The sequence below is a fragment of the Dermacentor variabilis genome, chromosome 1, assembly GCF_050947875.1.
Source record: "Dermacentor variabilis isolate Ectoservices chromosome 1, ASM5094787v1, whole genome shotgun sequence".
Lineage (NCBI taxonomy): Eukaryota > Metazoa > Arthropoda > Arachnida > Ixodida > Ixodidae > Dermacentor > Dermacentor variabilis.
Genome location: NC_134568.1, coordinates 112,002,768 through 112,028,601, shown reverse-complemented (window position 1 = coordinate 112,028,601; position 25,834 = coordinate 112,002,768). Strand labels below are relative to the sequence as shown.

At 44.8% G+C, this 25,834-nt stretch overlaps 1 protein-coding gene across 5 annotated transcripts in view; it reads left to right on the top strand.

Moving 5' to 3' along the window:
- Positions 1-25,834, top strand: part of LOC142582953 (lysine-specific demethylase 8-like) — a 110,245-nt gene that overhangs the window by 14,172 nt on the left and 70,239 nt on the right. The gene's annotated exons all lie outside the window — the stretch shown is intronic.

Sequence of the window (25,834 nt, the reverse complement as noted above, 5' to 3'; positions counted from 1 at the left end):
CCAATGCATTACCGCATTATCCCTCACCCCCACCCCCCTTCACGCAAACAAAAAATTTTCTCCTCCATTGGATTCTTAAGAGTTGCATGCTAGTTCTCTACACTGTAGGAAATGAAGCGAAGTACCTTATCTAATGCTTAACTACCCATGTAATACATGTACCCTACAAACACTTTCTGCATCATCTTTGGTGACTGCATGAATTTATAGCTGAAATACTTCAAGAAAAGAGCTGAACAAATGTTAACTAATGTGTATAGCAACACCAAAAAAGGCACATAATAAAAAAAATAATTTGCTTAAAAAAGACTCATTTGCAGTGCCTAACGTTGACCAAAAGCAGATAAGTATATTTCAGTACAGACACTTTAAGCAGAACTCTGTACACATTGCGTGACATGTTTAGTGGGATGAGTGGAGATCTTGGGACATACAACTTTTTTGGCATTCCTTAATGGTACATGTCCCAACCTGGTTTTTTCCAGAGCGTGCTCACGGGCTGCTTCACAAATAAAAAGGAAGACTGCATAAAAGCTATAGAGAGAGCCTAAAATTGCACAGATTTGTGGCCTCACTTATTAAAGGGTCCCTCAAACGGTTCGGACAAATTTTGTAGACGTGTAGGGTACAGCTACAGTAAAACATTTGCATGAGAATTTGTGTGAAGCATGTCGTATTAAGAGAGTTATGGAAAATTACAAGTTGCCCTTCTCCATAGCCATGTTTTTTCTCCTCAACTTGTTTGCCAAGTGATTGGGGCTAAGCTCCGCCTTCACTGGCTCTGGATGAATGGATGGATAAAACTTTATTGCATCTATTTAAATGTAGTTGGGCCCCTAGACGTTCGGGAGCGCCCTGGCCAACATCTCTAGGCAAGCACGGTCCACCAGTCAGAGCTGGTCATCCGAGCAAGCGGCCTGAAGAGCGGCCTCCCACGAGGGAAGGGTTGGGATTAGGCTCTACCGCGATGGGCATGGGGCAGCTCCACAAACAGTGGAAAAGATCTGCCCAGGGCACTCGGCAGCTGGTACATTGTGGATTATGGTGACCAGGGTAAAATAAATGTGCCACATAGGGAGAAATAAATGCTTTGGTCTGGATCTGGCGCCAGATTGAACTCTGATGGGTGGTAAGGGAATGGTGATGGCGAGGTAAATCTCGTCTACCATTCCTGTAATACGTGATAATCTGGCGGTAGGTGCAGATCCCCTCTCCTGGTTTTTCCATGGGGTTGGGTGAGTGATCGTCCAGGGTCCGGAGGAAAAGACCTCGGACATGTGCATTAACGCGCTTGTTCCCGGGGACACACTCATGCCCAGGCACCCACGTGATAGTCACGTGGTGGGGAAGCGAAGGGATGTCTTGTAAAATATGTGGGACCGTCTTAGGTGCTACGCCTTGAAGGAAGTAACGGTATGCACTTTGGGAATCTGTGTAGATTTCTGTAATGGTAGAATCCGCAGCCGCATGCACCACTGCTAATGCTAATGCGACTCCCTCAGCCATGTCGGTGCGCTCTGTTTTAATCGAGGCAGAGAGTTTAATGTGTCCTTCCTCCGTCATGGCAGCCCCATGACCGTTCCTTTGAGCGGACCGACTGCGACGTTGACATAGAGGACGTCTTCGTGACTTTGATAACGTCAGGCGTAGCAATCAGCCTGCGCCTTACGTCGGCCCGGATAGCAGTCCGAATTCATGTTTTGTGGCAACGGTTTGAGTTGCATGTTAGCTGCGAGTCTTACAGGAATGGGGAACCACGGCTCTTCTAGCGGGATCGTGTCGCTTTGCTTGCACCCCAGAGTTCGGAGTAGGTTTCGCCCAGTGGGTGTTCGGGTGAGGCGCAGAAGTTGATTACTCCTCTGTGCCTCTATGATTTCCTGGACGGTATTATAGAGACACCAGTCTGTAGGAGGCGGGTAATGCTAGTGTGCATTGGCAGCCTCAGGGCGGTCTTAACCGCCCACGTGATTAGATGATTAGCCTGATCCATTTGTTTTTGAGTGCAGTGGTGATACGGGAGGTGGTAGGTGAGGCGACTGACCACCAAAGCTTCAGTCATTTGCATGGTGTCCTTTTCAGACAGACCGTGATTGCGCGACGCAATCCGGCGAACCAGTCCTGAGATTTGTTTTATTTGCTTATCGAGGAGGTTCAGTGTAAAACCCGCATCTAGGTTAGATGGATGGGCAGACCCAGGATCCTGATTCTATGTACCTTAGGCACTTGTTGACCGTGTATGAACAGGTCTGTGCCTGGGTCGCAGTTGTGGGGCTTAATAGTGAGCAATTTGGATTTTTCTGGCGAGCAGAAGAGCCCCATTATGCTAATATGCCATTCGATAACGTTGGTAGCTGTTTGTAGGACATCTTGGGCCTCCTCAATAGAGCCTTGTGACACCCATTGGGTCATATCAGCATAAAAAGTGGGGTGCAATTTAGTGATATCAGCGAGCTCTCTGGCGAGTGGGGCCATGGCTACGTTAAATAATAGTGGTGATAGGACTGCTCCATGGGGTGTGTCCCTGTTTGGGAGGTCAAAAGCGGCCGATGTGAGTGGACCTAATCTGATCTCAGTGGTGGGATTTTTCAAAAAAGCTTAGACATGCTGCCAGATCCTACCTGTGGTGGCTGTGCCAGCAACCTGTGGTGGCAAGGGTCCTGAGGATATGGTCGTGTCCTACGTTGCCAAAAGCTTTGTGTATGTCTAATGCTAGGATGGCTCTGGTGCGGGCCGTCCATCGTTTGTGATTTAATAAGGTCTCTTTAATATGCAGGAGGACATCCTGCGCCGATATCTTCAGATTCCCAAGAGCTGCAGGACGACCTTAATCGCGTAACTGAGTGATCTTCTAATTGGTGCATGCAACTAAATTCAAATAAATGCAAGGCCATGCGTATATCTCGTAACACTGCCACGCACACATACTTTATTAATGGTGCACCTGGGACGTCAGTTACCCCTTACAAGTATCTCGGCCTTCACATATCAAATAACCTTTTTTGGCACTCGCATATTGACTATGTTACTAAAAACGCTAACCGCATGCTTGGTTACTTGCGCTGTAATTTTAGCTCTGCCCGTTCTTCCCTGAAGCTAAAACTCTTTACAAAACTTTAGTTCGCTCCAAATTGGAGTATGCTTCAGCCATTCGGGATCCGACTCATTCTTCATTAGTTTCTACACTTGAAAGTATTCAAAACCGCTTTGCACGCTTTAGCTTATCTAATTATTCTTGCTATGCAAGTGTCCCCTTAATGAAACGAACTCTTAACTTACCTGATCTTTCTTCACGCCGCAAATATTCCCGTCTCTCCCTTTTTCACAAAGTTTTTCACTTGAACCCCCTTTTAAAAGAAACCCTTCTTGCCCCTCCGTCTTATCTTTTGGCCCGCACTGACTACAGCCTTAAAACCGCGGTGCCATTGTGCCGTACAAACCGGTACAATGACTCATTCATCCCTAGGACAAGCACGGACTGGAATCGCCTTCCCGCATCAATCGCACTCATCACCGGCTCTACCAACTTCAAGACTGCTGTTTAGAATGCCTTTTGTTAATATTTTTGTTAGTATTTTAGTACTCCACTCCTTTCTGTAACGCCTTCGGGCCTTGAAAATACGTGAAATAAATAAAATAAATAAGTAGGTTGGGGCGGAAGCCAAACAGTGTTGGGGAAGAAATGCTTAGTTTCTAAGTGCGGTTGTAGTTGCCGGAAAATCACGTGCTCAAAAAGTTTGCCTACACGACTTGTGAGCGAGATAGGTCATGAATTCTGAAGCAGTAAGGATTTACTCTGTTTGGGAATAAGAGTAATCTGGGCGGGTTTCCAATCGCCAGGCAGGTATAGTATAGTAGGATCTGTGATTAAAGTAAGTGCATGGTGCATCATAGTGTTATGTATAAGGTTGCCCTTTGGCACATTATTTATATAACCCCATGCTGATGGCGGGCGTTAAAGTCGGCCACTATGATTCGATGTGTATAGCGTGTTTGAGCAAGAATTTCCGGTAACCTTGTGCCTTTATCTTTAGGGGGACTGTATATGTTGACAACCAACAGTCCTTTTCCCGATGTGGGGTTGGACGGGATCATCTCCAGAGCTGTTAACTCGGTTCTTCCTTCTGAAGGACCCCGGCAGGGGTTTGGTCTATGAAGGGGAGGGTTTTATTAATAAGAATAGTGCTACACGATGTTACAGAGGCCGCATGATATCTCTGCAAGGATAGAGACGCGGACCCTGTTTTCTGCAGGGCCAGTATATCTGGCGGCTTCGGGAAGGGTTGAATGTATGCGGCCAATTGGGCAAGTTTCTTTTTGATGCTTCTGCAATTCCATTGCTATATGGTTAGGTCAGATGAAGTTTGGTTCCCGGGTGGAGGAGGTAAGCCCGCTCTACTCGAATTCTGTCACTTATTGGAGTTGGCCATGTTGAGTCGTTACGGGGGTCGAAACCCCCAACTGTGGGCTGGTCACCTCCGTGGGCTGGGGAGTGAGGGGCGGCGACAGGTTTGGGCTGTTTATGCTTACGGGTCGGTAATGATTGAGCATACAAATCGAAGAGGGGATTAATTGCAGATTCTATTTTGCCGATGCATTGATTAAGCGCAGTCTCCACTCTTTGTAGAGCCGGTTCTTGTTCCTTAATCATTTGTGTTTTAACAGCCTCGAGGCTGTCGCTTACAAATTTTAGAGCTAGTTGTGTAAGGCCTTGTGTGAATTCTGGGGTTTGGAAATATGTATTGTGCACAGGTTTGTTGTGAGTGGACTGGTGCATGGGGCGGCGCTGGGTGGGGAGGTATTGGGGAGGCCTGCTAAACGGGCGACTTACCAGTGTCGGCCAGGGGGTCTTGCCATTGCTGCAGCTGTGGGTCTGGAGCCAGGCACCCTCCGGTTGCCAAACCAGATGAAATCTTGAGACCCTCACTTGCCGTTGAGCCAGGCGCATGGGTGGGTTCTCGTTGCGGGAGTGCCGGCCACGTGGCATCGCTTCTCGTGCCGCACTGCACAGGAGGGAGTGGTGGGTGGTTTGTGAGTGGTGTCACAGGTGTTCGTATGGCAGGAGGTACTTGGGGTTGAACATGTGCTTGTTTGGTTTTCTTTTCGTGGTATATTTTCATTTCCTTGGGTCGGGCGGTGCTGTGAGGTCATTGGCTGCAGGCATTCTTAGGAATGTCGTCAGGTTGTTGGTTTGTCGTTGATACCTTGGTACTCTGCTTTGGTGGAGTCGTATTGGGTCCCTTTGGGTGCTGGTGCCGCTCTTTCACCGCTCGGGCCCCAGGTCCCCTCTGACAAGCCGAGCAACTCAAGTCGATGGTGGGATGGTCATCGGATCCGCAGGTAAGACAGCGCGGAAGGTAACCTTCATGGTGTCCATCTGGGTTAAGCAAGCCACAGTTCCCACACCACCGTTGTAGGTATGGGCAGATGTCGTGTCGATATCTTGTTCGGAGGCAGCAGTGGCACACTTGGGTGACTGGGCGGAAAGGTCTGCATCGAAATTCTGCGCCTTGAAAATATACGTAGCTGGGAACGCGCCTGCACTCAAAGGTGTAGAGGCATGCTCCATTCGTTCCGAAGGGTCGGGCTTGGATTATGTTGATATCATGGGGGTAGGTGACCGATCGCTCATGAGGGCTTCCACGGTAGGTATAGGTAGGGTGCCTGTGATTATCCCCTTGCAGGAGTTGTCCGGGGAAGCCACATACGCAGAGACTTAATATGATTTGCTGCTGAGCAGGACGGTCTGAATGTGGCACAGCTGTTCCGCCAGGTCAGGGTCCGGGGTGCTGACCAGGGCGATGTTCCGTTCCTTGCGTACTTGTATGCGCGCTGCCGGAGACAGCGGGGCTCGTAGTGCGGTTTGTATCGCGTCTCGCAGTGGTAAGACCGCTCCTTGTTGTAGTGATATACCTCCTCTTATTCGGAAAACCACTTTGTGGTCCCCTGTGGGGAGGCATAGCAGGCGCGGCCTGCCAGGTCCGTGTCGACGTTCGTGCGAGTCGAATGGGGCGGGTGGTGTCTTGGAGGACTCCTCGGCAACAACCCTCCGTCGGCGAGTGTTGACCACCCGGTACCATAGAGTGTGAGGCACGGGTGGCTGAGGCTATGTATCATTGAATATGTCGGTGGCTCCGCTCAGGCCGGGGCGGTAGTTGCAGGACTTGATGTCGCGCTCAGGCTCCAAGTCTTCTGCATCCATGCAGTCCAGTTGGCCTGCCGGGTCGGAATTGCTGGCGGACATCCCCGCGGCTCGGGGATGTCTGCCATTGCTCAGGGATCGCCGTGACCCGGATGACTTGGGGATCCCCGTGATCAAGAGAGCTGTGTTACGGGGTGCGTCAGCATCCGCATTTGCTGTGCCCCTGTTGTGGTGGCGCGTTTATGCTTAACGCGGTGACCGCTGCTTAGGGATTTCAAACGACTGTCTCGGGCTAAGAAAAGAGTCCAGCCCGGAAATATTGGTGTCAAGTACAAGCTGGTGCAGCATGCATTGCAAGCACTCTGTTGCAGTGCCGGCCATGTCAGGTATTCCAGTAACCACAGGCTAGCTGGGCATCTTGATGGTTGGCTGGAGGCTTAAACTAAGGCTCCTCCATACTACTATTGCTGTGATGAAGGAGCTTTAGTGTAGACCTACGTGAGCGGACTGATTGGTCTGCACGGTCCAGCCAACTAGTGGCGCAGAGCTTAACCAGCCAAGCAAAGAGCTAATATTGCTGTAACCAAGTGTAAAACACTTCAAACATTTAGAAAAACAACATGTTTATGATTACGCTCCTGCTGAAAATTCATACCACCGGCAAAGTAGAATACACTTGGTTACTGCTATATTAGTTCCGTGTTTGGTTGAGCACTGTGCCACCAGGTCGCTGTACTGCGCAGGTCATTCGCGTTGGTGCCTCCGCTCATCCCGTAAAACGCCCAAGCCCAGTACACTTGCGCTTGTGCTTACCCGAATACTGGACATGCGAAACACTATGGTGGTACAGTTGATCCCGAATATATCGAATTATTGCCTATATCAAACAGTTGAAAAATCCACTTCGGAATCCCATGCAAAAGTATACTGCTATTGTTTGCATATATAGAACTCCCGTGCACCGGCATATCAATGTATCGAACTCCGTGCTGAGCTGCGCCCCGGCAAGTGCGCTTCTCCCACCATACCCCACCCCTGCAAGTGCGCTTCTCCCATCGCATCCCACCCCCGCAAGTACGCTTCTCCTCACGAATCTCTCGGGATGTTCCCGCGATCTCATGCACGCCGCCCCGCGCTCTGAGAAAGGGGCGTGTGGGTAAAAGGCACGTGACGAGGAGCACTTGGAGTGCGATTAGGTGTGAAAGGGAAGTGGGAGGGAGAAACCACGCTGACCGCAGGTGCCATTTCCTGTGTTTTGGTTGGCTGACACCTCTGGTGCAGCGAGACGAACGAGGTCAGTGCAGCTTGGGCTTGTGGTAGTGCGGAGACGCGGAGGGGTGTGTCTTTCGATTCGCTTTGTTCCTTTTATTCACGAGGCCAACGCGAAGGCTTGAGACTCGTGTGGTGCAGTGCGTTTTCTTTCTGCTTTTGGCACGTGTTCCGGAGCCATGGCCGCGAAAAAAACGCAAGAATCTGGATTTTTCAACAAAGGCAGACATCATTTGATAGGTGGAGGCTGGCGAGAAAAAGTTGTCGGTCGCTGCGGCGTTCAGAATTCCTTTGTGGTAGCTGTGGTAACTTTGTGGTAGCTGCAGACGACGGATGTCTTGACAGTGAAGACGATGACGCTGGATGCCTGGACAGCGAATTTCATGAGCTCTCGGCATTCCCAGGCACCATCCCAGGCAGCGTTACAGCACGCGATTTCGTCGGCGCTGACGACGGCATGCACGCTGTAGCGGATTGCGCTGATGCGGAGGTTGTGGCTGACATCATGGGTGACAAGGACGCAGACTTGAGCAGCGGCGAAGGTTGCGACGAAGAGGACCAATTACCATGCACTGCAGCTGAACTTGCATCAGCTTTCAGCGTCATTCGCCGTTGTTGTGGCACAATGGAAAGAGCTGGCCTTTCTCATTTGGATACTGTCAACAAGCTTGAGGACAGCTTAATGAACTTGATGGTGCAGAAGGAAAAGCAAGCAAAGGTCACAGGTTTTTTTCTTCCAAAATAAAGTGCTCTGGTTATCGCGCTGTGTTTTTGTTTTTTTAGGTGCCTTGGAGGCACAGATTGGTAAGTTCCCTTTAGTCACGACATCGGGAAACTGCCCTGAGATTTGTGGAGTTGTTAGAGAAGCTTTTGACATGCATATTTTATATACCGAACTATTTTGCGATCCCCTTCGAGTTCGATATATCCGGGATCGACTGTATATATTAATCCTTCGGCGTCAAGTGACGGCCGCGAATATGTAGATGCTGGTGCTGATACCGACAACCAGCACTGCAGGTACTCCGCTCGCATGTTTGCCTTGCAGAGGGACATGATGTCGCAGCTTCACATGTCACCGATTGCTACATTTGCAGCCCACAACGCAAGGGCAAACCATGGTGCTCGTGAAAAGATAGATTGAGAACAACACAGACCGTGTAGCTGGCACAACATGGAGCACATTGTAGCACAAGCACACGACACTTGCTGTGTGCCGGAAGTGCTTGAGTGTAGTGATAAATTGTCCTTGTGCATTCTCTTTCTGTTACTTTCTTTTTACAGAAATTAATGAATTAACATTGCAACTATTACGAACAACATTTGTTCACCATAAAATTGAAAAAATTATCGATGACGCGCCCTGGGCAGCCAATCGGATAGCTCGCCCTACTGGTGTCATATGGCCACCTTGTGTCACTTGGTCAGTGGCACCCAAAAACTGAAGAGAGCGGTGTGCTGCGATCAGTAGCGATGTACATTTTAGAGCACAGCTCTTATGAGCCCGTTCCTGGGTTGAGCGTCGGCGTCGATGTAACTGCGCAAACGTGCACATGCCACTGCTTGCGCATTTGTCATTGTCTTCTACCACAGCTGGCTCATTGGCTCCCCTCAGCGTAACTGCATGAATGCGCTCGTGCCACTGCTCACGCGTTTGTCATCTTTTTCTTCCACAGCTAGCTTCAATATTGCTCGTCATGCTATCGTTGCCATACTGCCCCTCCTTCTGCGAAGGCACTGACGGCACTTGCCCACTGTCAGTCGGTGCAGTGATTTCCGTCTTAAATTCCTTGCCTCAATATATTGTGAAATGAAAACACATGTAAAGCTGTGCTCAAATCTTGCATTAGGGAGTATTGTAATCGTCGGAAATTTTTAAAACCTTATAATAAATTGCATGCTTTACGCATAGTGCTTAAATGCACCACTTAATGACCAGAAGGGCTGACCTTAATGACTCAGTATGTTAGTAGAAATTGTCTAAATTGTTTCAGGGTTCCTTTATAGCTGAGTGCTGCGAAACAGTCAGTGGTGAAATAGCTACACCAATTGTCCTAAATTGTGCCAAGAGCAGCCCTTTGTGCCATCTTGCTCCAAAACATCTTAGCAAAAAAATTATGCCAAGCCTGCGTCGAAGAAGCATAAGAGTGAAAGCCTCATTATCTTTATGCTGCCTATCTGGTAAAACTGATACCACAACCTAAAGCTCGCTATCATCATCATCATCATCCTGGAGGTCAATGTAGTGGCCGTAGCCATGACTATGGCCAATGCCATCAGCCCTTCATTTGCTGTTTTTTTTTCTCTTTTTGTTGCGTTCTCTTAAGTGGAGGTTTCAATGTACAGCCGTTGTGTTTGGGCATTTAGTGCAGCAGTTATTTTCTTCGTACTGTTGTGGCACAGAGCTTGCACAAGGAGGCTGTCAGATAAAAAGAAGAAGAAAAAAAAAACCTCGGATTAGAACCTGTCGTACATTGCTTAGCAGAGTTGAGGGTGCCACTTTAAAATTATATTGTAATTTGTGCCCTGAACCGCTGGCGCATAACTCACACTTAATAATGACCTCTCTTGAAATCCTGCACGATCGGAAGAAGATAGCATGGTTGCAATATAAACAGCTTTCTTATGATATGACACTGCTATGCAGGAGAGATTTTACACCTTAGATATAAAGAGACCTCTGATGTCTTAACTGTAGCTGTGGCTTATTTGCACACATTCTATAGGGTGTGGTGATCTATCTGTGGTGCATGTAAGCTCTGTAATGCATGAATAAATGTCACTTGTGTATTTTGTTAGGTCATTTCTGTACCCTAGTGCCCATGCACCTCCAGCAACATGCACAAGATGTCTCATGTAACCCACTATGGCTCTGGCCACAATACAGCCAACCAGATTTTTTAATTTTTTTGCTTGCATGAAGTATAGTGAACAAGCAAACCTTTTTCCAGTTGAAATGATAGAAGCGGCTTTATTCTACAATATACGCACATGAAAAGCAATTTTATTAAAATATAATGAAACTAGTTTGGTAATTTTTATCCTAAATGCTGCATTAATGCACATAAAGCTGGCTCAGCTATACTTATTGTCCATTTCAGTTAATATTGAGACTATGTAGTGAATAGATGCATGTTCGAAACTGCTCAAAGTGTTTATTGCTGTGCCAAGTCAGCTTTTTGCATGCACCAAGATCTGTGCCAAAAGGTCGCATGGCTCTTTCGCTACTGCAAAGTTCAGCTCTCCCTCTTACTAAAGAAACACGGGTGAGATACGGTCTGGACTGATGACAGAATTAACGCATGGAAAGGCGCCAGTAACTGCAGGCTACATGGACGTCTTGTTCGTGCAGTGCGCTTTAAAACATGTAGTATAGTGGATTCTTGATAATTCGAACTCGATGGGTTCCTAAAATTTGTTCTAATTAAAGAAAGCTCATTGAATGGAGGACTCACATGCAGTGCTGTGTTTGACAATACATGTGCATGAGCCAACACGAATGACGAGTTCCGGAAGTGTGGCTTCTTAGCAGTGTGGTGCATGCTGCTGTGAAGGGACACTTCTAGCCAAATTTTGGTGCTGTGAAGCTGCACATCAAGGCAAAAGTCATGTATAACCTGCACCACACCGACTTTACTGTAAAATTTAAGGAATTTTTGGTGCTCCAATATACAGGGCTTGCAATAGGAGCAGCAGCCGGCGCATGGCTGCAATGCCATGTCGGAGGTGCTGCCGTGTGAGTTTGTGCTGCTGAGAGCATGGTTGGCAGTGTGGAATTTTCAAATTAACTGTCATCAATGCCTACGCATTTGAATTACCGGACGTTTCCACACATTGAAATACATATAATTTTGACAGGACCACTGCATCAGTTCGAATTAAACGGGTTTGAATTAACGACATTCCACTATAGTACTGGCGTCACTTTCAAACATCAGGCAAAATTCCAGATGTTACTGCATATAATCAATATTTTATTTTCTTTATACAAAATACCCCTAGAGGCCCTTGCAACCGAGGGTATAACATAGGGGGGGGGGGGCACAAATACGACGACAAAAAGAACGCATGTGACACTATACTAACAAGTTAGAATTTCGTTATACAGTCATAACGCTATGTAACACTATACAAATTAATAACAGCTATACAACCTACAAACAAATGTATTGAAATAAACAATGAAAATCATCATATAAGTGTAAGGAATGAAAAAAAGAAACCAATGCACATATACATAACAGTTTACACAAGGATTACGCTGTAGCACAGGTAGACAGTAGATTTAAAAATTTCTATCATATAATGAGCAGTCTCATCATATGATATGATGAGACTGCTCGTGTCCAGCATATACAGCCACAGATATGGGAAAGAGTAGGATCAAACAGTGTGAACATGGCAAACTGTAAAAGCTTGGGATTAAGTGAACCAACGAGATTACTGTGGTGAGCTACAGGGCTGTTTTTGAGGCAACATTCCACATGCTGCACTGAATTGTCGCATGAAGTATAGTCTGCTCTCGTCAGCGCAGCCACATGCATGGTCACAGAATTTCAGCCATAATGACCCTGGGCTGAAGCGTGGTCATATCGGTTTGGAATTGTTCCTCCCAATACTTCAGGTTTAAGTTCAGTTCCAAGATGACATTAAAAATATGGGTTCGGTTCCAGTTCAGTATAAAATAATTGTTAAGTTCCTGTTTTCTGTTTAGTTACCATAGTTGGGGGGAACCAAGAGATTGTCAGTCGCTCTTCCCTGTGTCCGCTCTTACTGTATTCATAATTTAATATGCAAAAGGGCAGCAAGTCGCCAGTAGCCATACAATTGTAGGTTTTCAGCTGCTAGAATTCATTAAATGCTGACCACTGCTGCAAGGTAGGCATTAGTTAGCTATAGTTAGCCATGCTATTAAAAACTAGTACAGTAGACCCATTAATAAGGCTCCTGTTAATTCGATTTGTTGGTTCCACCCCGACTGATGGTCCCAGCCAGTGCCCATGCATTTCTATGGGCGTGAACTTTCGTTATTTCGATCCTGAAATTGGCCTTTGCTGCATAATTCGAACTTGACCAGTCAGCATGCATGCGCCTGACCCCTATGGTGATCCCAGTAACCACCCCTTTACTGGCAGCGTCTATCTCGGCAGAACTTGGGGGACAGTGTACGCGTTGAAAACACGTCATCTCCCGTCCAAAACCCCTATTTTCGGCCTGCCCTAGGAAGATTTTGAAGCAATAGCGGTAACTCACAATGTCTGATTCCGGTATGTACCCAAATCTAATGTGCACCTGTTTAAATATCCTTTTGCCAGGAAAATTAAGCCAAAAACATTGTTCGCGGCGTTTGTATGCTCTGCCGCATAACGTGAGTGTATCGTGGTGACGCTGACTTTTAAGAAACCGGCTGCCACTGTGTCATACACTTGAACCTCGTTATAACAAAGATAAAGGGGGAGCCGAAATTACTTTGTTACTTCGTTATATGCGTTACTGCCATTTCATGTAATATATGCCCAATGGAGCACACAATTGTAAGCACAGAAATAAAAAGACGGTTTTGCAGCCTGCAGAACCACTACACGGCCACGCATGCGATAAAATTTGAGTAAAACAACTTAAGTGTTTTGGGCGTGTGCAACATGCGACTTAGCACCTGACGCAACAGTCTTTAGATAACTGCCGTCTGTTTTATTGTGGTGGTCTTTCGTGTCCCAGCCGATCAGCAGCGCTGGGCTGTGTGATCGAGGAGGCAAATGAACTTCAATGCTTGGCTTGGCTTGGCCGGCTCGTAGCTTCCGAGATTGCACCAATGCCAATGTGATAACTAGAAGTGAATGCACTAATCTTTCACACTACCGCGTGTCTCGCGCTGCCAGGGATGCACAGGAGCGAAAGGTCAATGGAGGAGTGCAATGGTGAGCTGCTGCTTGTGTCCAGGTGTGCAGCTACATATGGCAGTGAGAAAGAGCAGTGTTGCTCGATGACACATTCGACGTGGGAGTTTTGTACTGCCATGGCGAACGAGTGCCGAACCCCGTGGAAGGCGATGTTGAGCCCAACGGTTGGGTATTTTTTTATTTTGAAGACTTAATTATATCCATTGGCAGAACAATTTCACTTCCTTAAAACAAAGCTTTAAATACAGGGATTTCTATGGGGATTTCAAGGCGAATTCTAGTTACTTCGTTATAGCCATTACTTCGTTATATACCGTTTCCTTATAGAAAGGTTCAGGTGTGCATATCAGACCCTTGCTCATTTTTCTCGCTAGAAAATCGAGTGTGCGTTCGATTTCGGCTTTCTTTAGGAGCGTTAATGGTATATCAATGTTAGTTTTCTACTTTGGACACAGAGGCATGCGTTTGATTTAGAAACGTGTTAGAATGAGGCAAATACTGCCAAATGAATCAGCTGTATGTTTTGACGTTTCTTTTTCTGCATATTGTTTATTTCAACTCGCTATATAATTCAATCAATTTCATCGGTCTTGTCAGAGTCAAATTAATGGAAGTCAACTGTACAATATACAATTGTGAGAGCTATGGTGTTTGGTAGGGGTGTGAATATTTGAAAATTGAGAATAACGAATTAAATAATGTGTTATTCAACTCTGTCTTCAAATCGTATAGTCACTATTTGTAGATATACATATTTCTTTTTAATTCAATGACACCCCGGAAATTTTAAATCTCCTAATTCGAATGCATGGATAGTTTGAACTTATCAGTTGGTCTTGACAGCATCACATTGTACTTTAATAGGGAAAAACTCTTGCAAATTTGAACTCCTAGAACCGTGCAACGAATATTTCAACACGCCTTTCGCACTAGCTTGAGCCAAAGGCCTAAGTCCAATGTGTTGCTAACCACTGTAACAACATTATTGGGAAAATTGAGCTTCTTAGCTTTGCATGTTCAATTAGGCCTACAGTGCATTCACCGACTTTCCACCAAACAGGGGTCAACATGAGCAGAATCTTATCATACTGTTATCGTGTACTACGCTTCAGTGTGAAATGAATGCATCACCAATGAATGACCAGTGTTAAATGCTGTGGTGTTACTTGATAGGCATGTAGTCCATGGGACAGACCGGTGCGATTATCTTTCTTTTTGCATTTACAGTTTGAATTGGCCATACTCACTCAGTGATCCACAACATCCGAGACAGTGCTTTCAAAAATGCATGGTAAGGCACAAGGCCTAGATAATACTGCACAGTCACCAACTGATAATTTGTACAGCTACGATGAAATTTCGGACACCTTTTTATGCATTGCTCATGAATTCAGACTTCATCCTGCTTCACCTGCACAACCATGTGCCAATTCTGTCAACAAGTTGACTGAGTTGAACAGAAAAGTAATATTTTGATACGTCGCTGGCACCTCCTTAAAACCGAAAGTAACGGTCTGCTTAGTTGCCTAGTCGATCCAGTTGTAGCCTATTCTGCCCAAACCATGGCACAAGCCAATTCGAGCAGCTAATCTATGAATGGCTGCATTGTCAGTTTGTTGTGCGAGTTCCACTTGTTCAGGTTTGTTCTTTTACATATTAAATTGCAACATTGTCTCAGGCAACTTCTTTCATTGCTATTATGAATGTTCGTCGATTGCAATCGTCAAGCAGCTGTAAACGGCGCCAATTCCACCCTCATTCTCTCCGTTGAAGAGGGTTGCAATTAAGTGAGTGAACTGCCAGAAAATGACAGTTGCAAAGATACCTGCGATCATATATCGGAGCATGGTCGGCTTCTGTTCAAGTTGCAGGTAATGGAGATTCGGCGCATTTGGAGACCATACTTTCATGTAACTGCAGCGACAGCCTTTGACAGTGGTTAAAATACACTCACCAGGTTGCATGCAAGCACACATTCCCGTGGGCAGCAGCATGTTGGCCAGCTTTTCTTGCCTTTTCTGGAATAAAGACCTATTTTTTGCAAATTTAAATATTTTGGACTTAATTTATTTAGACTTTTATGTGGCGGTCCTTGTTGATTCTGAATTATCGGTCAGCCACTGTATTGCACATTGTACTGCGCAAGCTGTCGAGTACAATATTTAAAGAGGCTTTCTTTTGTTCGAACTCCGTTTTATTCAAATAATTTTTTGGTATTCTTGAAATTTTGATTAACGAGGTTCCACTGTAATTTAAATTCTCAAGTGTGCTTGATCAAACATAAAGTTGAACCTGAAGTGCGATAAATGTAATTCCTCCAGGCATAGTTAACATAAAACACATGAAGTGCATAGTGTAGCGTGCTATACATAGCTCTGGGAGCCAGATATTTTCTTCTAAATTGTGATCATTCGTGCTCTTTGAAAAGTCCTATGTATGCAAAAAAAACTGCCTATTTGTCCTGAATGCTCCATTTGGACGTATAAAAAATTCATCATGTTATATTAGCGAAAACAGCTTTCTTTATTCGAAAAGTATTCAATATTTGATTTGATTTGCTTCTGGTACTATTTGATTGGTATTCGATTTGGTCTCTAAAATTACTGTTTGCACACACCTAGTGTTTTCTTTTTAGTTTTCTTCTGCCACCAGGATAATTTTCTGTGTACTAATTATGTAGCTAATTAGAGAATATTAAGTATTCAAAATAATTAGGTGGGTGACATCTGATAGAAAAGCTGTTATTGCATCATGAAACATCCCATTCTGTTACTTTTAGCGTGCTATGTCTCAAGTAATTTTTTCATTGCTCTACTTGCTGCGTGTGAAATAAAATTTCAGCGTGGTTACATGTAAAACCAGTGGTTTCAAAGAGGAATTGAAGGAACTAGCTCCACTCCTTCCCCGACTTAGCAACTGCTTGGTCATTGTGTAAGTCTTGTGGAATACACAGATTATGATCAGTGGAAGCGAAGGCCAAGACCAATGGCTTACCACTTCCAGGTAGTTGCCGATTCGGGCAATAATTAGTTCCTTCAAATCACTTTTGGACCACTGGTGTCTTAATGTGCAGGTACATCATCACACAGTACTTTTGGTATTTTGTGTGAGTAGAGCGCAGAAAAAATAATCGCACATGACAAAGCGCACTGAACATGACTGATCGGAATGTTTTAGGTTGCAATAACAGCTTTCCGATAGGAAGTCACGCCGTTAATTAAAAATTGAGAACTTGTTTCAGGGTGTCTACCAACCGGGAAAACCAGGAATTTTCAGGGATTCTGAGTAGTCTGGAAAATTCAGGGAAAACTCAGGGAATTTGTGCTTCTATCAGGGAAAATTAGCTGTAATTTTATTGAAAGGGAACGAAAGTCGCGGTAATGCTGGCTCGAGTAACAGAGAGGAATCGTAACGAATTGCCTTGTGATGCCGTGTCGTCGGCTGGAGTACTTGCCAGTGTGCAGTCAACGAACGACTTTCCGGACGCCAGATAATTCGGACGGCTTCGTGACACCACTACGTACCCCTTAGAGTCAATGTATAAGAACGTCTGAAATTTCGGACACAAGAACCCTTGGCCATCCGACTTTCCTGACTTTTTGCCTTGACCGCAGGTCCAAAACGGCATTTATAAAAGCCACAACCGCCGCCATTTTGATAACCTTGCCGCCTTGAACCGGCACACTCGCACGCAGGTCTGCCGGCCGCCATAGCCACGACCGCCCACGGCAGTGCTAGGCCTAGCTGCTTTGAGATTTGGTATTAAGCTTCTTGCCGTTCTGTGCCGTGTTTTTCACTGAAAGAATTCGTCGCTGTCAGCAATGGCACCAACACCGCCTTTGTGGTCATCGCGATTGGCTTCGAAGTTCGGAAAGCACGGCGCGTTGCATAATGCCGGTTCATTACAGCAATGTTATGCTGTGAAGCATAACAAGTGTGTAGGAAGGGGCAACTGTCATGGGACACAGTATGTATTCCTTAATTATACACGCATGCACCCGCCATTTCCTGTCACAGTACGAGCATCAATATGCCTAATAAGTGTACTGGCAGGCCTTCAGAGCTTTTTCGGGCGTGCCTGTGGCGATTTGAGCCCTTAAGGGCTGTAAAAGACGTGTATTAATTTTTTCGGACGTTTTCGTGGCCCCTAGGGAGTCCGAAAAATTGGACGCTGACTGTACAACTGTCCAAGAGGATGCTTCAAATAGTCCAGGTGGCGAATGCGCAGCCGAAGGAGAACAAGAAGATAAAGGACCTACGCATTGAGAAGTGATTGGGAAAGGAAGCGGGCTGCCACTTTTTTGAAGGAGCTTGCACTCTAAAAGCAAAGTGTTGGCTGACGCCGAGTTGCAGGTGTCCCCCATCCAAACGAAAAAATTCTTTAAAACAGTGAAACGCAACACTGAGGCATTGTGTGTGGGCTGAGAGTATGTCAGGACAGTTGAGGATGACTTACCAGCCATTGCGAGAGAATCTCACTTGTGATAAATTTTGGGCCTCATACCAATTAGATTACTATCAGTTGATAGAAATAGCTCATATTCGAAAATATTCTGTATGTATATCTTTTTTATTCGTATTAGAGAATGTTAGACTCGATTTGCAATGGGTTTTACTATTTCTTTCGAAGATATTTTATTCGCTGTGCATTTTACTAACCCTTCTCTTCTGTTTTCTTTTTGAATAAAATAAACACTACTCCTTACAATTCAAACTGGATTAAGTTGTTTTTTTATTTTTTAACATGCTTACTAGAGAGTGACACCATTGGGTGACATGATGTAGGGAGCCCGTCTTGACATAAAACAAAGTTCTGTGTCACTCAGGGAAAACATGGAAAACTCGGGGAATTTGGAAATGTCAACTTGGTAGACACCCTGTTGTTTACATAATCTTCTCAAGTTTTCCAGGTAATTAGTATGTACACAAAAATTATCCTGGTGGTAGAAGAGGACTTATTATCGAACATTAAGTCTAATAATCGTATATTGTACAATTTTTTTCCCATCTTGAATAACATTAGCTAGGATACCCTGTACTATAGTACAGAAATGATCCTCTATCCCTAGATCCTCTATCCCCAGTACATCTGACAAGTGGAATTATGTTCCTGCTTACATAGTATTTGGGGGATGATCAAACTGTTTTATAATACATATCCAGGAATTGCATATTTTGGCATCCCTTGAGTTTTGATTTTTATTACGAATCACTGCACATATTGTTCTTATGATTGCTTGTAATGCTGTTGCAGGGGTAAAACATCTGTGCCATTTGTGCCAAACGTTTGGCTCCATCCGGCGCCAAAACGGCTTAGCAGAAAATTGCATCGAGCCTGCGCCAAAGCATACATAAAAGCGAAACCCTCCTTCCGTCGATGCTTTGTAGCTAACAAAACTGAAATCAAAACCAACTGCACACTATCATCATCATCATAGACTGAAGCAGAGGCCCGTTCGTAGAGTTGAGACATTGGGACCCTTCGATTTTCCACTTGTGGCTACCCGTGGGTACTGCAGCCTACCAGAGCCAGCCAAAGTGCATTCAGTTTAACGTGATAGTGTTAAGGGCCCCGTGTTGCGGAAAATCCGGCGTCGGCTTTCAGCAACAGACATTGTTTCACCAAAAAGATTTTTGAACCACCCATACCCAGGCCCTCCATGTGGCGCAAGGAAGTTACTGAACTAATTGAATTTCTCAAGCTAAAATACGAAAAAAAATCGTTAAGTACGACTTACTCACAACCTACAGACATAATAGTGTCAGATTGTAATTTGAATATATGAGAAAATATGATTCTGTTACGCGAAAACTCAAACAAACCCCTTTTCCAGCGTTCCTACCATATATAGACAGGCCACGGCATCCGCCATTTGCGCGTGCCGGCATGCAAATATCTTGGAGGTCATGGAGCGGCGCGCCCGCTTCCTTGCAACACCTCCAGATAGCGCATGCCTCCGCCGCATCACGGCCCACGCAAGAGGACACATTTCTACCAGAAAGCCCGCCTTCGTGCACAGCGTTCGCCGTCAAAGTTTCCCGGTAAACATTACTGTTACATAGACTGCAGTTTCCAGGAAGCGTGAGAAGCAGTCAGGGATCTTTGAATGCTATCGCGTTCCACTGTTAAAGGTGAAGCTGAAGCGTCCTCCAATGTTTTTCTCGGGTTGCTCACCCCACCGTGCCACGCACTTCCGCCGGGTGTTCGTTTTACTCAGGCGGGTGGTTCTGGCTACCCATGGGCTGCCAGAACCAGCCAGGACGATTTTGGTCTGGCTGCTCTCTGGAAGTTCTCTGGCTAGCAGATGACCCAAAGAGGTGATGAGCTCTTTCTGCCATCTTTGTGGAGACTTGACGGATTGCAACGCATGCACTTGAAGACTTTACCTCGCTCAGCTAACTGGCTACGGTCATCCTCGGATTTCCTTACTTCTAGCATTATCTCCTTAGGTTCTAACGCACCATTCTGCATTGGGAGACGGTGCAATATGAGCGACGGTGAACCATTTGAAGCCTTTGTTTGTGTGTGTGTGTCCAGTGAAGGTTTCTTTCAGGCCGTGAATAGTTCACCATGCTGTCATGCGTGCATGTTATCTGTATCATGTTCTGTGCAAGTTGCAAACGCTCATTCACACACATTGCGGTGCATTTTTGGTTCATCTTTCTCTGTTGGTGTGCCTTCTTTCATGTCTCGCGTATATATGAGGTGGTATCTCCTTTTTCTGCAGTTAGCGAAGTTGTCTCAGTTAGGCAGTGTTCGCTCTGTCTCTTTGTCATATGTTTGGGTGGCAGTTTGAAATCAATGCATTCTAGCTAGGCTGTTGATGTTAAGAACGCACTGATTGAGTAATAGGCACACGTACATTAGCTTATTGCTCTCATGATTGCGACCAATATCGTTTTTCAGGCAAAACTTTTCGCTGGTCAGAGGCGGCGTACATATTCATCTGCCAGCCACATTCCCAGCTGCTTATTGTCAAAAGAGAAGCCCCATCAGCCAAAACAAACTTTCTGAAATCGAAGCCAATGCAGGTTGGCATGAAATTTTGTGTGCGTAAGACTTACCAGATATCCTGCTTTTTTATGTCTTCTCAAGTGATGACACAACGCCAACTCTTCAATGTTGCGCAGTGGGCGACGTGATCGCTGCAAGCAGGCATAATTGAGCGATCGTTTTCGGGGATGCAATCACTTAAGTGTGATTTTGCATCTTCGCATGGGACATGTCGGAGACCATCTGTTGCGCTGTGCAAAGTGAGTTTAGCCCAGTTTGCATCCCGTGCCGAGTCTTCTTTCTTTCTTTATTGATACCGTCAGCCCTTTCTTTAGGGCCATTACAGGAGTGGAGAAAAATAATAAAACAAGCAACGTCAACACATTTGATTCAGGCAGGGCGTACAATACATCTGAATACAATGTACAAAAAGAAATTGCATTACATATACATTGTAATAGGGCAAGCAGAAAAAAACCAGTCAATGTACCTTGAGGCATGTAAAATAAGAACAACATACACAGATAATAACAAAATCATAAAATAAGATGATTCGGAAAGTGAGATCATTAACGGACCACGCTCTTGGAATAAATAATGGCATGCAAATTACTCAGAAAACTATTTAAAGAGGGGGACTGAACTACGAAATTGGGAAGCATGTTCCACTCTTTTATCGTTCTTGGAAAGAAGCTACATTTAAATGTGTCATTATGGGTTACCGGAGGGGGAATATACATGCTGTGGCGATGTCTAGAAGATTCGTTATTAGAAATTTCAAAATAGTTCGTCCTATTAATTTTTATTTCATTATGAATAATAAGGAACAGCAACTTCAGCCTATCATACTTAGTCCTTAATTCTAAACTGGGAAGATTTGCAAGCTGACATAGTTTTGAAGGGGAGTGAAGTCGGCCATATTTGTTGAAGATGAATCGAGAAGCTAACCTCTGAATCCTTTCCAGTTTCTTACGGTTTTTCTCTGTGTAAAGATCCCAGACAATTTTCACGTACTCAATGATTGGTCTGATCAGTGTTCTATAGGCCAAGTTTTTAACTTCAGAGGTTGCTGTGTGTAAATTTTGTCTTAGGCTCCAAAGCGCATTATTCACCTTCTTACTTACTTCATCTACATGGCTATTCCAGCTTAAGTCACTTCTAAATAATAAACCCAAATATTTGTGCTCCTCTACCTTTTTAAGCTTGTTGCCATGTATACTATAAGGAAATAGCAGGATCTTCTTTTTTCTTGTAATAGACATGCTTAATGATTTAGTTGGATTTATAACCATTTGCCAGTCAGAACACCATTTCATAATGTTATCAAGGTTGCATTGCAATTTAATTTGGTCACTGGAAGATTCTATATTATTATAAACAACACAGTCGTCAGCGAATAGTCTTATTGGAACAGAAATGTGATGTGTCAAGTCATTAATGAAAATAAGAAAGAGAAGAGGACCTAGGACACTTCCCTGAAGTACTCCGGATAACACCGGTTGAAGACTGGACCTATGCTCGTTTATTTGAACGTACTGCTGACGGCACTGTAAGTACGATGTAAACCACTTTGTGAGGTTAGGATTCTTAAACACAGTATTAATTTTGAACAAAAGTTTGGAGTGGGAAACTTTATCGAATGCTTTGGCAAAATCCAAATAAATGAGGTCCATCTGTCCACGGGAATTTATCGTTTGTGAAGTGTCATGAACCAATTCAACTAATTGAGTGATTGTAGATAGTCCTTTACGGAAACCATGTTGCACAGGGGATAACAAGTTATGCATTTCAAGGTATTGTGACAAGTGTTTGGATATGATATGTTCCAGAAGTTTAGAGCATGTACTTGTGAGGGAAATTGGTCGGTAATTGCTAATGTCTGAAGTGTTCCCAGTTTTATGAACTGGTATTATTCTTGCTAGTTTCCATGCGGTAGGGAAAGACCCATTCAATACGGAGGAATTAAATATTTTTGTAAGGAACTTAGACACCCATTCAGCATACCTCACTAAGAATTCGTTAGGAATATCGTCTGGTCCAGGGCTCTTTTTAGTCTTTATATTGAATAAAAGGTTTAGAACACCTTCCTCAGTTATCTTAATATTCGAAATGGGAGGGCGGACAGAGAATTCACATACACTAGGCACTGCTTCATCATCCTTTGTATAAACCGACGAAAAGAAAAGATTAAATTGATCAGCCCTTTCAGCATCATTAATTTCGGGATTAGAACAGCACTGCTTATTGGGCGGATTGACATATCGCCAAAACTTAGCCGGTGCTTCTGAGAGGAACTTCGTCAATGTTACATTGTAAAATTGGTCTTTCGCCTCCTTAATGAGCCGCTTCAATTCTTGCCTCATTTCCCGAATTGAAGTTTCATCATCTGTATACTTCTTTTGAGAACATGCTTTCCGTTTTCTTTTAATTTTCCGTTTTGCCTGAATGATTTTTCGGTTCATCCAAGGATTAGTCTTTCCGCATTTTTTATTCTTCTTAGGAACAAATTTATCCATGCAATGAGTTACTACACTGTAGGAGAAATTCCACAAATCATCAATGCTCACATCCGATTGATACAAGTAGGTAAATGCATCAAAGGAGCTTTCGAGATAGTCTAAGACACTCGCATCATCTGCGGATTGAAAATTCCAAACTCTTTTTCTTGAGGTTAGCGAGTGAGGGGGATGGTGACATACTGAAAGTAGCTATTGGAATCTTGTGGTCTGATATTCCGTCCTCTACATGGCAATCCGTCAAAAGCCCTACCAACCCATGCGACACTAAAATAAGATCCAAAATAGATGAGGTTGTACCACACACTCTGGTGGGTTCTCCTACAATTTGCTCTAAATCATAAGAAAACGCCAAGTCCAAAAGCTGTTCGCAACTAGCCACGTCTACCTCCCCGGGTGAGTATGAGCTCCAATTAATTCCCGGTAAATTAAAGTCGCCCAGAAGAATGATATTGTCTCCTTCTCGAAAATTTATTTCCATAAATTCCCTTAGGCTGTTCATTCCATCAGGTGAAGTATTTGGGGCCCTATATACACCTCCAATGTAAACTGTTCGATCAGCAAGCTTAGTTTTAATCCATATAGCTTCGATACTATCCGATTGTTCAAGGGTAGTACACAATATGCTTTGCTTAACCAATATGGCTACTCCTCCACCTCTTGCTCCTCGATCCCTTCTAAATGCTTTGTAACCAATTGGCACGACTTCGGCGTCTCTGATATTGCTATGTAACCATGTCTCTGTTATGACAATAACGTCAGGTTCATGTTCCAAAACCACAACTTCCAATGCATCGGTTTTGTTTATTATGCTCCGCGCATTTATGCTTATAATCTTAAAGCCATCCTGTTTACCTTGTTGGAGTCAGTTGCCAGCTTCAATTACTCTCGAAATTTGGTACCTCAAATTTTTATCCTGATCCCATCCATACAATATATTATTCATTTTCAGTTTATCAAAGACAAGTTTGGCCCTACGACCTTCTTTTCTTTCCTCGGCACACGAGTCCCACAGTTTCTTCCTAATTTCTACTACACGTTTAGAGTAATCTTTGCTAATGCTTATCTCTGTATCTTTAAGCTTTGTACAATTGTTCAAAATCTTTACTTTCTCCCTGAAGTCCGCTAGCCGAAAGATAATTGGGCGGTTTCTACCAGGTGTTTTCTTTCCGAGCCTGTGAATTCGTTCAATTGAGCTTACTTGCACCTTCAGAATGTCTCTAAAAACTTCAGTGACATTTTTCATCAGTACAACTTCATTCTCCTGCACGCCTTCTTGCATGCCTCTTATTATTAAATTATTTCTTCTAGAACGGTTGTCCAAATCATCAACCTGTCTAACAAGGCTCGTCGCGCTTTCATCCCACCTGTCAACAAGCGCTTCAACGTTTGTGAGCCGGAGCTGAGTATCATCAAAGCTTTGTAGTTTCTGTTAATTGCAAGAAGCCGTTTTTGCATTTCAAGCATTCTCGTTTCTGAGCTAGCCTGATTTGACTGAACCTCAGTGAGTTTCGACAGGATCTCTTTCTGGTTCTGGATTACATTTGCAAACATTGCTTCCGTTACCGGTCCAGGATTTTCTTCTACGTCGCCCGACAGCTTAAGCAGCAAACCCACTAACGATAGACACTCAGAAAAGTTGCATAACACAGTGTGTGGGCACGGCAACACTATAAGACAAAGGTCGTCACTACGGAAACAGTATTTCGTATTACTAACCTGCACAAAGAGCGGTATGTTGGGTGACATAGTCACGGCTGTGTTGCCGTGCCCACTGAAGCTGTCCCTCAGTGAGCTCCAATTTATAGGCAGCAGCAGGTCCTTTTTGTGGGCGGATACCGTGGTCACTGTGCTCGACGAAGATGCGCAGAAGGTGGCTTCCACGTGTGGCGTTGGCAGCAGTACCGTGCAGCTTTCCGTGAACGATGTAGCGTAATTGCTGCCCGGGTTCATGCGCGTCGACGCGATAATGCCGCAGCGAAGCTCCGAGCATCCACCGTCCGAGAGGGATGTTATCCCGTTGAAGACGAAGGCATTGCATGCATACAAGACCTGCACAAAGAGCGGTATGTTGGGTGACATAGTCACGGCTGTGTTGCCGTGTCGCACGAAATCTCGCAAAAGTGATCATATCCCTGAATGCAACTATATATTTTCAAGCTGGCAGTGCATAAATGGGCCAACTACAGCAAGTGCGCACTGGCCTCACTGGGTGCTGCTATGCTGGTAGCATGTTTACATTTATCCCACCGCCAGCTGTCCTGGTATTAGATGTTGCCAACTTCGGGCGGCTTAGTGTTGTCTTGAGATCCCAGCCCACATGACTTCCTATCAGGACCAGAACTATGGGCCCGTCACAGTCATCTGGTTTGTCATTCGCGCATTTTTCTCTGACGGGCGTATACATGTAGTGCCGCTGTACCATTTCGCCGGCTTTTTATTTTGGTGTTCATTGAACCCGTGTGGTACCGGGGAGTTTGCCAAAGGAGGATGTCACATTCTGTGATTAAAGATAAAGTTTTCTACGTTTATGGGTGATAGCGGGGCTTTGCAATAGAGCCGCTGTCATCAGAATCGTGCGTAGTGCATAGTTAAGAATGGTATTAGCTAATGTGGTGCATGGTGAGACCCGCCACTTTGATGGGTGCCAACATGTTCATTGATTCAAAACGTTTACGAGTTTGTGTCGCTGCGCTATTTCGGTGAGATAGCGTTATCGACGCAAACACAACACCATATTTGTGTCTTGCGTATGCGCAGTGGCGCTGATGTTTTCTTTTTTTTTTTGCTTTGTGGCTCCTATTTTAAAATTTCCTAATGTACGTGGCATGACATGAGTATATTACATGATGTCATATTCAGTGCAGGTGTGCATACTCGATTGGTCTTGCGATGAACCTTTGCCTACAAGTCGTGACTGTCGCACTGTGCTGCATCCTGGGTTAATAAACACGCGTTTGTTGACAATCTGTCTGTGGTGCCTTCTCTGCGCCATATCAATGCACCTGGCTGTAGC